Genomic DNA, 15848 nt, shown 5'->3' with positions numbered 1-15848 from the left:
TGTCGTGTCTGCATCTTTGTTTAATGGTTCTTGTTTCCTGTTTTATTGTGAAAGTCTTTGTCTTATGTTAGTTGTGCAGCTTAGCTCCCCCTGTCTCGTTAGCCCTGATCTCTCCCAGCTGTGTCTCCCTCCTGTTACCCATTCCCTGATTACCACCCTGTGTATATTAGCCTTGTGTTGTCCTCAACCCAGTGTCGCGTCGTACCATCAGACTATGCCTGTGTTTTTTTTGGTCTCAGTGTTCAGTCTTCACTTCATGTTTTGTTTTCTTGCCAGCAATAAAGCTGAGGTTTTGAGTTGCATTCCGTTTTCCGAGTCCTGCATTTGGATCCTCATGTCCGCCTGCCCGCACACAGAGCCCTCACACCATGTGAATCTGTGTGTCAAATGTGAAGAAAGGAACTGCAGTCGTGCGAGTGCGAGAGCGAGTGATTTCCCCCCTTGGATTTCCCTGGAGCCCCGTCCCTCACATTGTTGTATATAGCACTACCCAGCACTCTCTGTATATACACCTGGTGAACTCTGTAAATAAATCCTTGTGTTCAGCAGATTCAGGACTCCTGTGTTTGAGTCCCCTGCATTGAACCTTAACATAACGATCCAGCCAGAATATGGACTCAGCCGCCCAGCAGCGCGTCCTCACGGCCGAGGAGGTTTTGGAACGCTGACCCCAATAACAATGCAGTTTAGACAGTTGCGGAGGACATATGAAACTGACGAGGCTAAGATTGCCTTTTTTGTCCAGTTCTTACGCGGACCAGCTTTAAACTGGGCTCAAGCTGTTTTGAGAACTGACGCCAGCATCTCGTACCAGGATTTTCTTGCTAAATTTAAATGTGTGTTTGAGAGGGGTACTGGCGCCGATGCAGCTGCTCACTGTTTACTAAATCTTAAGCAGGGAAGACGAAGTATGGCGGAATACTCCATTGAGTTCTGGACGTTGGCCGAAGAGACCGGGTGGGTGCAGCCAGCATTGATAAGTACTTTGTTGAACGTGTGTGATGAGTTAAAGGGCGAACTAGGCCCGGTGAAGCAGCATCGGGCGGAAGCGCCACGAGTGGCGGAAGAGATTCGGAGTCGCACAACATGGAGGAGGGTGAGCAACCTATGCAGCTGGGCCGTTCTCGCCTTTCACCCGAGGAACGGCACCGTCGGTGGAGGGCCCGTGAGTGTTTTTATTGTGGCCGTAAGGGTCATGTTGCCAATGCTTGCCCGTCTCTGCCAAATGGCCGCGCCCACCAGTAGAGAGGAGAATACTGGTGGGCGAGGTCTCTAGTTCACAGTATCCTCCACGGCTCATGCTAGCAGCTAAATTAACGGTGCAGCTTCAGGTCCACCCTCTTAAGGCTCTAATCGATTCAGGGGCGGAACAAAACTTTATTGACGCTTCGCTGGCCCGATAATTAAATCTGAACTCCGATCCTCTGCCACAGTCTCTCCAAGTCACCACCCTCAGTGGCCAGCGGCTTCCTAACATCACTCATATCACTGAGCCCGTTTTACTGACTCTTTCTGGCAATCATTCCGAGACTATACAGCTGTATGTGTTTCAAGCTCCTCTCACGCCGCTAGTTCTGGGTTACCCTTGGTTGCATCAACATAACCCTGTTATCGATTGGGAAAAAGGAGAGCATTGTGGGGTGGGGGGAAGATTGTCACATGTCCTGTCTTAAAGCTGCCACCCCCTCTTCTGTACCACTAACCTATTTTTCTCTCTCCGAGCTGCCGGACCTCTCCTCCGTGCCACCCATCTACCATGATCTCAAACAAGTGTTTTGCAAGGATAGAACACGCTCGCTTCCTCCGCATCGGCCATATGACTGCGGCATTGATCTTCTTCCAGGCGCACCTCTCCCTACCAGCCGCCTGTACAGTCTGTCTCAGCCCAAACGTGAAAGTATGGAAAAATACATCAACGAATCACAGGTCTCATTCGCCCCTTGTGATCTCCTGTGGCCGCTGGCTTCTTCTTCGTTGCCAAGAAAGACAAGAGCTTACGACCTTGTATTGATTATTGGGGCCTTAACAACATCACAGTGAAGAATAAATATCCACTCCCTCTGTTAAATTCTGCCTTCGAGCTCCTTCAGGGGGCCACCATCTTCACTAAGCTGGACCTGCGCCACGCCTACCATCCGGTAAGAATAAGGGAGGGGGATGAATGAATATCAGCCTTTAACACTCACCTTGGTCATTTTGAATATTTGGTCATGCCGTTTGGTCTCACCAATGCCCCAGCTGTTTTTCAGGCCCTGGTAAACGACGTACTCCGGGACTTCATTAACCACTTCGTCTTCGTTTATCTAACTTTTATCGCCGTTTCATCCGCAACTATAGCCAGCTCGCTCTACCCCTGACTCGTCTCACCTCACCCAAGGTTCCCTTCCGCTGGGATGAACCGGCTCGCCAGGCTTCCTCTTGCCTGAAGGAGCACTTTGCCTCTGCACCCATCCTCATCCAACCCGATCTCAGTCAACCTTTCGTCGTGGAGGTGGACGCCTCGGACGCAGGAGTGGGGGCGGTGCTCTCCCAGCGACAAGGCGGTAAGCTTCATCCTTGTGCTTACTTCTCTCGTCGTCTCTCTCCTGGCTCCTAGCTGGCCCTAGAGGAGTGGCGTCACTGGTTGGAGGGAGCTGCCCAAACGTTCGTGGTTTGGACAGACCACAAAAACTTGGAATACATCCGGTCCGCGAAACGACTCAACGCCAGGCAAGCCAGGGGGGCTCTGTTTCTCACCAGATTCCAATTCACAATCACCTACTGACCCCGGCTCTCGTAATGTCAAACCCGATGCCCTCTCACGTGAATTCGCCGCCTCCGAAGACCCTGCCCAGGACGCCCCCATTCTTCCTTCCACGTGTGTTGCCGGGGCCCTAGCCTGGGAGATTGAGTCAGCTATTCGAGAGGCCCAACGAACGGAACTGGACCCTGGTACAGGTCCCCCGGGCCTACTCTTTGTTCCCTCTACCGTCAGATCACAAGTTTTGCATTGGACTCACACGGCCAAGTTCACCTGCCACCATGGGGTCCACTGCACCATTGTCTTCCTCCAACACTTCACCTGGTTGCCGTCTTTAGCTAAGGACGTCCGTGAATACATTGCTGCCTCTCCCACATGCACTCAAAACAAGAGCGTCAGTCAGCCATCCTCTGGCCTACTCCAACCTCTACCAACCCCTGTCCGCCCGTGGTCACACATTGCAATGGACTTCATCACGGGCCTCCCTACCTCATCAGGTAACTCGGTCATCCTTACTATCATTGATCGTTTTTCAAAAGCTGCTCACTTTGTCGCCCTTCCCAAGCTCCCCACTGCTTTAGAGACAGCTCGACTCCTGACTAACCATGTGTTTCGCCTTCATGGGATCCCCACGGACATTGTCGCTGATAGGGGGCCACAGTTCACTTCACGGGTCTGGAAAGAATTCTGCAACGCCCTCAGAGCGCAGGTCAGTCTCTCCTCTGGTTTCCACCCTCGGACTAACGGCCAGACAGAACAGGCCAATCAGGAACTCGAGGCGGCCCTCCGGTGTTTGGCATCCACCAATCAGACAACTTGGAATGAGCAACTCCCATGGGTTGAGTATGCCCACAACAGTCTTATCTCCTCAGCCACCGGGCCGCCCTTCTTTGCATAGCTGATTGCAATAAGCGCCTGGCGGACCGTCACCGGACCCCCGCACCTGCCTACACCCCGGGACAAAAGGTTTGGCTATCTACTAGATTTGTTCCGCTCCGGGCTGAGTCAAAGAAATTGTCTCCCACCTTCATTGGTCCGTTTGTTATAGACTCTCTGGTAACCCGGTTTCTGTCCGTCTCAGATTGCCCCGAAATATGCGGATCCATAATGTGTTTCATGTGTCTCAAGTGAAACCCTGCCTGTCCAGTCCTTTGTGCCCTCCTTCCAGGCCCCCGCCACCCGCCCGGGTCATCGATGGCCACCCGGCTTTCACTGTCTCTCGGATCATGGATGTCAAGTGCCGGGGGCGTGGCCTGCAGTATTTGGTGGACTGGGAGGGCTACGGGATGGAGGAGCGGTCCTGGATCCCGCGGGCTGCCCTGCTGGACCGTGGCATAGTGCGGGCATTCCACGAGGCCCATCCTGACAAGCCTGGGGGTCGCCGGGAGGCTCCCGTGTGTGTGTGTGTGTGTGTGTGGGGGGGGGGGGGGTACTGTCACGGCCTGGGGGATCGGCGAGACGCTGATCAGCCTTCTTTCTTTTCTCTCTCTCGCTCTCTCTGTCGCCGGAGCAGAACTCATTGTGGGTTCACGCCCCGCCCACACCCACGGAAAAGAACACACCTGATGACCATCAAGGTGAACAGCATTTAAGCCAGGAGGTGACTGCTGGTCTTCGCTGGATCGTTGTCTACCACGCGTCAGTGAGATTCAAGCTACAGCTCAAGATAAGTCAAGTGTCTTTTGTGAATTTTTGTTTCCTCATCTACAGACCCCCTGGATAACCTTTCCCGTGTGAATCTGTGTGTCAAATGTGAAGAAAGGAACTGCAGTCGTGTATGTGGAGAGTTGGAGAGAGAGTGATTCCCCCCCCCCTTGGATTTCCCTGGAGCCCCGTCCCTCACATTGTTGTATATAGCACTGCCTGGCACTCTCTGTATATACACCTGGTGAACTCTGTAAATAAATCCTTGTGTTCAGCTGATTCAGGAGTCCCGCGTTTGAGTCCCCTGCATTGAACCTTAACACATTAAATCTAATTTCTTCTTGGCTTAAAACTTAAAATGAGAGTATGTTTGTTTCTCAGTTTGAGCATTTGATGTTTTATCTTCTACTATGTTTACATTCTGCAGCATCCACAGCTTCTTCGTCTTTTTGGAAACCAGGTTGCAATGGCAAATGGTTAACATTAATCCAAGGTTCTATATTCAGTGTGAGCGCCCACATCATCACAAGTTGATTGATATAAGCACAGAGGAACGGTGCACCGGCACCACTGTCAGCTAAACCTTCCTGCAGGTTCTCTGCATTCATGTGGTGGTTTCTCTCTGCCTGCCTACCAAACAGATATGTAATTGTAACAGAAAGTTGTCTTTTTCTTGTTTGGTTTATCTTGAGTTTTACAGTTTAATTTAACTGCCATTTCTTAATGACATTTCAGACAATGGAAACTTCTCACTGGAAGCACTTTGATCTAACCTTCTCTGGTTTTGTAGCTGCCAATTAGTTTTTCTTTTTTTTTAGATCCACAGTCAGCTGCTTGAATAAACCCCATGGTTTTTGGTTGTTACCACAATACCCTTGAAGTGTCACTCTTAGACTTTCTATTCTGTTGTGTCCTTCAATTAACAAAAGAACAATAATTTCACATCAACATTTAAAGAAGCCCTACTGGAATTGCTCTATTTATTAGTTGTGGTTTTTTGTTTTGTGGGGTTTTTTTGTGTTTTTTTGTGGGGTTTTTTTTTAAAATGGCTCTGGAGCGCCACCTATGAGTTGCCACCTTTGGTCATATCATTTGGTTATCAGAGCTACTGCTTCCTGTATATTCTGGCCATTTTTCCTTTCACCTCTGGTATCAGCAAGGCCTTTTTCCTCAGAGAACTGCAATATTTTCTTCTTTTTTTTCTCAGTGTAAACTCTAGAGATGGATTTGTGGGGAAAATGCCAGTAGATCCACAGTTTCTGAAATAGTCAGACTAGACACCAACAACCATGCCAGATTCAAAATCACTGAAATCTACTTTCTTCCTTATTTTGTTGCTCAGTTTGAACTTTAGCAGGTCATCTGTATGCCTAAACAAATGGTTGTGCTGCCATGTTATTGGTTAACTGTACATGTGCTTAATGAGCAGTTGAACATATACTATATACCACTTCGTTTAGTGGCCAGTTAGTGTAGTTTAGCCTTCTGTTGCTGTGTGGTTTTGCTTAGCTGTCAGCATGACAAAGTATACAGTACCTTCTTCCATCTTAAGTATGGCCCCTGTTCTGTTATTATCTAATGCGTTAATTAGTTGCTTGTTTTACTCTGTGCTGGTCTTTTTATCGCTGTTGTTGATTTTTGTGGCTGGGACAGGCAGCTATTCTGCCCTTTATTCCAGAGAAGATTTCTACATACATACATAGCACCATAAAACGGAAACAAGTTCTAATATACCTGGAAAAATATGTTGAATCAGTGACTTTTTAAGGCAATATTTGACAGCAAAAGTCAGATTATGTCTTATAATTTTGTTCAAAAAGCTTTATCTATAATTTTGTCTTAAGCTATCAAACGAAATGCAGAAAGGTAGATTGCGATGAAAGGGCTGCTGCAGCCCAGCTCGCAGTGCAAGCATCACCACCATCTTACTCAGCTTTTATCCAAGTATTCCAAACAGATGAATAACTCGTCTGTAGTGACAGTGAGTTCAGTTGGGCAAACCTCAGTCTGGTGGTGTTGCTCTGGGTTTGGAAAGCCACTATTAATCAACTGGTTCAGAGACAATTGAGGAGGATTAAAAGTGCTATTCTTTCTTTTCTAAATTCCACAAGTCAAATATCAGTATAGTTTATGTTTCTTAAATTACAGTAGAGTACAATGATGGTTGCTAACCAAGGCTGCATCTGAAATCCCTTAGTAGGCTATAACAGTATGAGAGATGTTGGAAATCTTGGTAGGAACCCAAGAGTGTGCAAAGTGCATACTATTACAGTATGCATTAGGATTTAGGCTCTTCAATAGATGATTATGAGCTAGGATATTAGACCCAGCTGCTTACTTAAGTATCCATAAAGCCATAGTAAGACATTTTCAAATAATAGACAACTGAATATTAAACATAAAAGCATAATAACATTTCTCAGTTGTCAAACTGCTGCTATAACTGCAGTCCAGACCATGCATGTTTGGGTAATTACACATCTTTATATTTAACGATCTGTATTTCGGTACAAATGCAAAAAACAGTGATTACTACAAAAAACCTAATCAGCTTTGATTGAATCGTTTAATACACTCTCTTTTAACACATAGTGACAAAACTTTAGCTGTCAAATTCAACAGGTTACTCAAACTAAGCTGTCATCTTAATATTTTGTGGAAAAGAAAACAGACAAAACACAGTTAATAACACATGCCCTTTACCAGGCTTTCACTGTTACCACATAACAGTCATCTCTTACTTTGGGGTCTTGCCTGCCTTTTAGTTTAGCTGCTCAGCTGAACTGAGTTCAAGTGCTTAATTTGACCAGTGGAGAACCTCTCACCTCTAGACCCTTGGTTGCTTTAGCTGTTTCTCTTGGATAATTATCCCTGAGTTGTGAAATATCATCCATTGAGTTTGGAGTTTGCATTTGGTTGAATGAGAGCACTCTTGCAGGGTGCTCTTGTAGACCTCTGCCTTCAGCCTGTTGCTTCCCCCAGTGCTGAAACCAATAAATGCCAGTAAGCCAGTTAAATTGGCAGTCACACCAAACCATATCAGTGAACTGTGTTTTACCAGAAAGGTGTGCTTTGGGTTGTGAGCTTTTCTTCTTTCTCCACACTTTCTTCTTTCCATCATTTTGAAGTTTTATTTTTGTTTAATCACTCCGTAGAACTTTTCATTCGGTGGGCTCTCTTTTGAGTATATTTTTGAAAGCCAACTTTCTGGGATTTCTATCTTGCAGTGAATCCTCAGATGCTCTGGTCATGAAGCAGTCTTCTAACCCACTAACAAGGAAGCATGCACACTTACGTCTGCAGTTGCTGTGCAGCCTTAGAGAGTTATTTATCTTCCCCCATCTAAGTTATCTCCCTCTCGACTGCAAAACCTGTGTGCACGGGCTTTTTTTTTTAAATCTTTCTTTTTTTTAACTAAAACTTTTTTTATCATCTTCACTGACATGGTTGCATCTCTAATATTCTTACTAGTTTATCTCTAAGGGCTGTAGTTCAGGATGTAGAGAAGGTCATCTACTACCATATTTGGTATACTAATACCACATTTACTTGAGGAAAAGGTACGAATGGTTGCATGAGGCATAAAATGTTTTGAGTGCTCAGGTAGAGTAGAAAAAGATTTTAAAGGCACCAGTCTATTTAGTTTATGATACTATTTTTCAATTATTAGACATAATTTTAAAACAGTATTAACACGGAATAAAGTACATCCAAAAATCCATGAACATGCAAAGCTCTAACTGAAGTCTGGTAAACAAAGAGGTTTCTTGTTTCTTCTGCTTTTATATCTGCAGCCTTGTAATGGCTGCATGTTGTCCATTTACTGTAAACTGAGTTATTTCCTTTCATAATTCACTCTATGGTCCCCTGCTGTGGCACAGCCCCCTACTCACGGACTAATTTAGCAGCTCTATAGCAAAATACAGACAGTGATTCATCTAAAGAAAAAGGAGACAGGGTTGTTTATGGTTTCAGCAAAAAACTTTTAACTGTAATATCACAGAATGAAATGCTGTACTTTGAATACCCTTAAGTGAGTCTCGTGATGAGACATACCCTGGAGAAGTGGAGGAATTAGTAAATTTGATTTAGTCTAATGGAATCAAAAGTCAATTTCAGAATTGATGTCACAAGGTTTGGATGTAATAGATGGGCTATTTTTATCAGTACCTCTCACACAGTCTCTTCAGACTCTGGATCCAAAGCAATGTACAATGCAGTAAATTTGACTCTTTTGAAAAGCACTCATTTACATTTAAAAAACTTTTGGTGTCTTGATGTTGTTTTTCTGAATGTTTATTCAGGCCAAAATATGTTTTACTTAACCTATTGTAAATTTTTTTTGTTGTTATCAAGAGCTAAAGCAAAGGATTTCCTCAATTATTCATGTGTCTGTTCCTTCTTTCTGTGGCTGTGTGAGATTCTGGTGTACATCCATTTCTTTGATTTAACCACTCGTGGATCTCTTTTGGAAGAACCACAACATGATGAGTGATGGTTTAAGAGTTTATTTCTTCCAATATACCAGATTCCCTTTCTTTGATCAACAATTTTAAAATGCAAACAACAAATAAGCGTATACTAAAGTACTGTGCAAAACAACAAACAACATTGTCATCATAAATATTGTTCCTCTCTCTTATGGTGACTGTTGTATAATGTATGAAATACATTTTTTTTTCTGTATATTGTTTTTTACTGTATAGATGTTAAATGTTAACTGAGAACTGTGTGCAGGTTTTTTGTAAGATTTTCTTTAATAATAGTTCTCTGTGAAACACGACAGAATTTCACGCTGTCACTTTGTTTTGTGAATTACCATACAAACCCTCCCTTTAACTGAAGCACTTTTAAAATTTCACGCTCTTAGTCGACCTTGAAGAAAATATTTCTCTGCTTTATTTGATCAAGATAGGTTGAAAAGGAATAGTAAAGGCGCAGATCACAAAAAGCTTACATTTTTTATGGTGAAAGCATTCTTTTCTTTCTCTCCCTGCTTTCTTGCAGACGAGTTTGTGACAAATGCTCATTAAAACCTGTCTTTTTTTAAATTTTTATGCTGCTCTTTAAAATGCTAGCGACAGTCACCTTGACAGCACCATTGCCTCTCCAGTGCTGTTGGAAAATGCCTGGTTTTGGATTTGTTTTCAGTGAGTGGTAATCACAGTGTCTGTAAATTTGTCTTTATAAATTGGGGTTTACTATATCCTGGATGCACCCCTGTAATATATTAGAAGGTGTTTTACAGCATAAAAATACCAGTTACACACAAAAACACTTAATCATCCTTTTTCACTTCACTATGTTAGAAGTACATCTAAACCAGGGGTGTCAAACTTAAGGCTTGGGGGGCAGACTCGGCAAAGAGTCCCATCCCACCTTGGAAAATGTGAATGTGACCCTATTGTTATAGGTTTTCCTTTTGATAAACAGCGCAGCCCAATTGCTATTTATGGTACAACAAAATAATAATATAACAGATAAACAAATAAATGACAGAAAAGTTCCCGTTTTTTATCTGCTATAGAAATTTCTGTTTGAAAAATGGGAGAAAAAAGTGGAAGTTTTTTGCAAATTAACAAAAACTGTATATTTTGAACTACCAGAACTTTTTTCTCCAATTTACAAATTTATCATGTCGTTTTTACTGTTCCGGCCCACTTAAGATCAAAGCGATTAGTACTCTAAGCGATCGGTGCGAGAACCGGGCAGAACCCTTACATTCTCTTCCACTAGAGGGCAGTACACCTACCAGCTCTAATTAAATGGGTCGCCAACTGCCAGTAAAACAGACGAAGAAGAAATTACACGCTAGCCATGTTCTGAGTGAGACATGGCAGGGCGTTAAATATTTGAAAAGAAAAAGTAGTCCTGGAGAAAATTCCGACCCAGATGAAAACCATTGTTTGGTGGTGTGCCGTGTGATTTTTCTAATGTGAAATATGTGCCGTGGCTCCAAAAGGTTGGGAAACACTGGCCTAAACATTATATTCAGGCTGATGTAGATACCGCATGAAGATATGCCTTTTTCATAAAGTTTCACCCACTGAATCATATTGTCCATACGTCTTAGGTAGACTTGTAGTCAAGACCGCCTAATCCGAGACCAAGACAAGACCAAGACCAGAGGGTATCGAGACCAAGACAAGACCAAGACCAGAGGGTATCGAGACCAAGACAAGACCAAGACCAAGACCGAGACGAGACGAGACCAAGACCAAGACCGAGACAAAAAAAGTCTTTAAACTGCAGCCAGATGCTGCTTCGTTTACGGGTCTCGGGCATATTTATGTGTTTTTGCTTTCGCACAGCCCTCCTCACCGCTGTCTACTGTCTCACTCACTCACTGAAAGGACTGACGCATGCTCCACTTGACTGTTGCGTCTCTCACCCTCTCTGTTTTTCACATAATGATATTATCCTATATCCTCGCATGTGATTGGCCACAATATGGAGGGATTGGAGCGTAGCTGAGCCACTGTGTGAGAGCTGAGCAGCCAAAGGAAATTAAGTGGGGGTAGAAATGACTGAAAGATTATTAGGCTCTGTTTTGAGCTTTGTTCAAAAAAGAATGACTTCATATATATATATATATATATATAGTTTTTTAATTAAGCAGCAAGGCAGAACAAAGTCAGGCCTGTATCAAGACACAGGGACTAAACCCCAATTCAACCAGACCCAGAACTGATCCAGAATTAAAACAGGACTACAACAGTAACCAAGACAGAACCAGAATCAGAACTAGATGATAGCAGCACTAAAAATCATCTTAGACCTGCACTACACTTATTTTTTTAATTCTACCAAAGTACACTATTTAGATTCTGAAAAGTTTATATAATTATTCAGCCTTGTTGAGCAAACAAGCCTGCATAACTTAATAAATATAGAATTTTAAAAGTAAGAAACGCTATCTAAAAAGATACAATAGGTACGAGATACATGTTCTGATGAGTTTTTGGCAAACAACCATTTGACTAACTTGTGTGTCTCACCTGCTCTTGTTCCATCTCTGTTCTGTCGTCATTTTCGTCGTCTCTCTCCCTCTCTGTTCCTCTCTCTCCCTCTTTGTGCTGACAATCAAGCCAAACACAAATATACAGTGGAAACCAGATATTTACATACTCTTCAGATAAAAACACAAACACTTTTTAATTGTAACATCAAATCAGACTAAATGTTTCTTTTTTTAGATTGATAAATATAAAAAACATATTTGTTAACTTTAAGAGTAAAGAGAGAAACTGTCTGTATTTCTTAATTGTAAATGGCACCAAATTGTATTCAAAATTGAGCCACACTTATGGAGCTCCACAATTCTTTTCCAGAATTCTTTTCCAGGTGTTTTGGTTGACAGCTCTTGATTTTTCAAAGAAACTTTCCCATTTCAAAGAAACAGGCTCTGTGTTTTGCCTTATATGCATCCACAGCTGTGCCACCAATTTACCCACATGGACTCTACTAACCAATCAGAAGCTTCTTAAGCTCAGAATGGAATCATCTGGAGTTTTCTTAATTAATCTTAATTAACAATAAACTTAGTGTATATGTACTCCTACATTTGATGAAAGTGATTAAAATAGACAGCTCCCTCTTTTTATTCTGACATTTAACTAATTCAAAAGACATTGCAACATTTATTTATCTAAAACAAAAGTTTACTCTAAATTGATGTTTAACAGTAAAAAAAAGGTTTTATGTTTTCTCCCTAAAGTGTATGTAAATATCTGGTTTCAACTGTGAATATACTGCTGTGTATTGAAATTCCTCTTGTTTTGCATAGATATACTGAACATACAACAACAACATACAAAGCATAATATATAAAATAACATCTACCTGAGTTTTTTCTTTGAAAGAAGCTCCTTATGTCCATTGTTGTGTTCATCAGTACACAACTGAAACCGATTTAGAGAGTTTGTTTAGCCGTGGAGGGTAACAACTGAAAATATGAGATGTAAGCTAAGACTCTCTAAAAAAAAATCAGCATTGTCGTTCGGCTTTTTATTTATCCATTTGTTGATTCACTCGAAGAGTAAGTAACGCAACCAAGTGATCAGTTTGATATCAATCTTTTGTGATACACCGTCATATTTACATTATTAGTTCAGTACGAATGATTTCCGTTGGTACCTGGTCAAACTTAAGCTCTCCTCTGCAGCAAACTCGCAGGCAGCAGCTTCTCCCCCCTCGCTCACATGGGTGCTGTGCTCAGTCGCCTAGTGCCAAAGCTCGGATCATACCAAAATCAGGGGGAATTTAGGACGGTGCGCTCTGTGCTTCGTGTGTTGTTTTTGTTTTATACAGTTGTCAGTCAGGCATCTAACAAACAAATTACACTCCAAAAAACCCCATGCTTCAGAAAAAATGACCCGGGCTTAAGCCCAGTAAGACACCCCCCCGCTCCGCTGATGGTTGACTCCAAATCTCCCGAACACTGTGTCGATTTGAGAGCGCAAGACCGAGACAGCGAGACCAAGACCGAGACCAAGACAAAAGTCCGTCGAGACCAAGACCGAGACCAAGACAAAAGTCCGTCGAGACCAAGACGAGACCAAGACCACGTAAAAGTGGTCTCGAGACCAAGACCGGTCTCGAGACATCCAACTCTAGTCTTAGGTTATATATATTTTTTTTGTTCTTTTGCACACTGATGTAAGGTGACCACTCATTGCATGCCAGAATTGTGCTGCACGGATAAAATGCAGCTTTTGGATATCATCCAGGGAGGTTCACAAACTTTTGTCATACTGTTCTTGAGTGCATACAAATGCTAATTAATACATAATTTCAGAGCCATATGGTGTAATTTACTCCGTATCGAGCTGGATGGTTTTGAGCTTTCATGTGAAACAGCTGTGAACATTAGAGTCGCATCCTTTGTATTTTTTGTTCAATGTGCTGAAAAACTATAACAGCAGACGTTAGCATTCTTCCATCTCGAGACCTCACATAACATGCTTTGAAATATTCAAGTAAAACCAAGAAGCTTTGTTGCTGTTTGACTTCACTGCTGTGCATCTGACTCTACCAAGGAGATCACAAGGTTGTCTTAGTGGATTCGTGTTTATCATTTTAGTTGTGATCATCGCTGGCATCAGCGAGTGTTCTTAGTGCATCTTATAGTATGTTAGAGAGAGCTGCTGTTCGGAACCATTCATTCAACCTGATTTGCTGTACAGAAATCGTGAGATAAAAATTCTTCCCGTCCTTGAAAGAAATGAGTGCTGAGTGACAGGCTGCTTTTGATGCCAGAAATGAAAGCTATCATAAAGCTGATATCTCACTGCCAGGGGGAGTTTGTCTTGCCTTGCTGCCATTTTAATTGACTGCTGAGGCAGCAATTTTAGTACAGTGCTGTGTAAAAGTCCTGAACCAACCCTCATTTCTTTATACTCTGCAAGGAAAATGGGCAGAGGTGGCAAAAGTACAGACATTCTGTACTTAAGTATAACTACAGATACTAGTAAAAGTTGTAGAAGTACTGATTCAACTATTTTACTCGAGTGAAAGTAAACGTATAGGCTGTGAAATGTACTCGAAGTACAGAAACCAAAAAGTAGCTCTTTGGAGGACGTTTCTACCTGCTATTTTTGTGCAACAAAAGCCTGAGCCTTGTCCAATATTTATATAATAATAAAATAATAATAAAGTTTAATTCTAATAAATCTACCCAGCTTACATCCGGTACGTGGAACACTGGCAGAGAAAAAAAAGGAAAATAAAAAAAAAGTAGTTCTTTTTAAAATAAAAGTAAAAAGTTCCCAAAAAATAACTACTCAAGCAAAGTACAGATACTTGAAAATTCTTCTTCTGTTTGGTTATGACCACCTTTATTCTTCAACACAGCCTGAACTCTCTTAGGAAAACTTTCTTGTTTCGTCAGGAAACAAGAAACAAGAAAGTCCAGTCTTCTTGAAGGACATTCAAAGCTCTCGGGATGTTGGCTGTGTGTAGCTCGGACTCTGGGGAGGCCAGTCCATGACTGTTGTGTTTTTCTATTGCATGTTAGATCAAAACATGACAGAACTTTACTGTGTTCATAATTTAATGGATTTTGACAAGATCCCAAACACCACTGGCTGAAATGCAGCCCTAAATCCTAACAGAGGCTCCACTCTGTTTTCCACGTGGCTAACGACACCGATCTCCTGACCTCCTTCATACATATTGACGACAATTTGGACCGAAATTTAAAATTTGGATTCATTACTCCATAAGACTTGTTTCCACTGATTTTCATTCTTGATCTTGTGATTTGACACACTTCAGGCTTTTCTCCCTGCTTCCCTTCCTTAATGGCTTCTTGACAGGCACCCTTCTGCTGACACCATTTTTGATGAGGCTTCAGTGAACGGTAGATGGATCTCCCGAAGGGCCTAATGAATCTTTCAGGTCCTGTGTCAGGTCTTTGCTGGATTTATTTTCCTATGTCTTAAGGACATGCATTTCAGATGACTGAAAGACATCAGCTATATATATATATAGTTTTCAGGGGTTTTTTTTTAGACCTGCCACTTCTTCCTTTATCCTCCACTTGTCCAGTTTCTTCAAATTATTTTAGGACACACTGCACAGCATGCTAAGATATGCCCAATTTTCAGCTAATAGATCTATGTGACTCACCTTGTTGGTGCGAAAATACAATTTATTCCTGGCAATTTATGTTTTGTAGATTCAACTAAAGAAATGGGAACAGAGTGTTTTAGTAACAGGCTGCTAGCACTTAAAAATATAATTTAAAAGTTGTCTGTTATGTCTCGACACAACACTGGTTCGTTCCTTGAGTCAGATGTCCTTTCTCATAGGTGAGTGTTAAGTCACTTAACAAACAAAAAACCTTCTTCTGAAAATGGTCAGGTCAGGACTGAAAAACACTGATCATACAGTACACTTCATTTTATTCACTAAACTTAAATTGTTTTGGGGGTTTGAGGTCTTGATGCATAAAGTAAGACTTCTTGATTAAGGTTTAATATTTAAGAGTATTCTGGAAATGTATTGAAATATTAAACATGACAACACATCGATTGAGCTTTCAAATATCATGTTATCTTTATCATAACGAATGTGACATATTTGTTTAATCTAATTTATGTGTGTGTTTTTAGAATCACTGGAAGCTAAAACCCAATTAATTAGTCCTAACATGCAGCGCGCTTGGTTCTTTTGTGATGTTGTTTTGCACTTTCACATATGAATTTTAATATATAAAGCTACCTTGGCTGTTTTCTCCTTTCTTCTTGTATGGTTTATTGTTGTTATGTTATTATTATTATTATACAATATAGTTTATTTATATTATATTATTGTTGCCTTGTACTGTCAGTATTCTCTACAGTCTAATGTCATGTTTTGACCCACTGTCATGTGATTTGTGCCACTTCACTTTATATCCTAAAGAAAAATCTTCCCCTCTCATCTTTCATCCCCTTCTCCTCCCTTCTATCCTCTCGTCTCC

The 15848-nt window shown here is 42.0% G+C and overlaps 1 protein-coding gene across 3 annotated transcripts in view; it reads left to right on the top strand.

Annotated features, from left to right (window-relative positions):
• Nucleotides 1-15848, top strand: part of inpp4b (inositol polyphosphate-4-phosphatase type II B) — a 198115-nt gene that overhangs the window by 26548 nt on the left and 155719 nt on the right. The gene's annotated exons all lie outside the window — the stretch shown is intronic.

This window comes from Neolamprologus multifasciatus, chromosome 6 (assembly GCF_963576455.1).
Source record: "Neolamprologus multifasciatus chromosome 6, fNeoMul1.2, whole genome shotgun sequence".
Classification (NCBI taxonomy): Eukaryota; Metazoa; Chordata; class Actinopteri; order Cichliformes; family Cichlidae; genus Neolamprologus; species Neolamprologus multifasciatus.
This window is presented reverse-complemented; position numbering and strand designations above follow the sequence as displayed.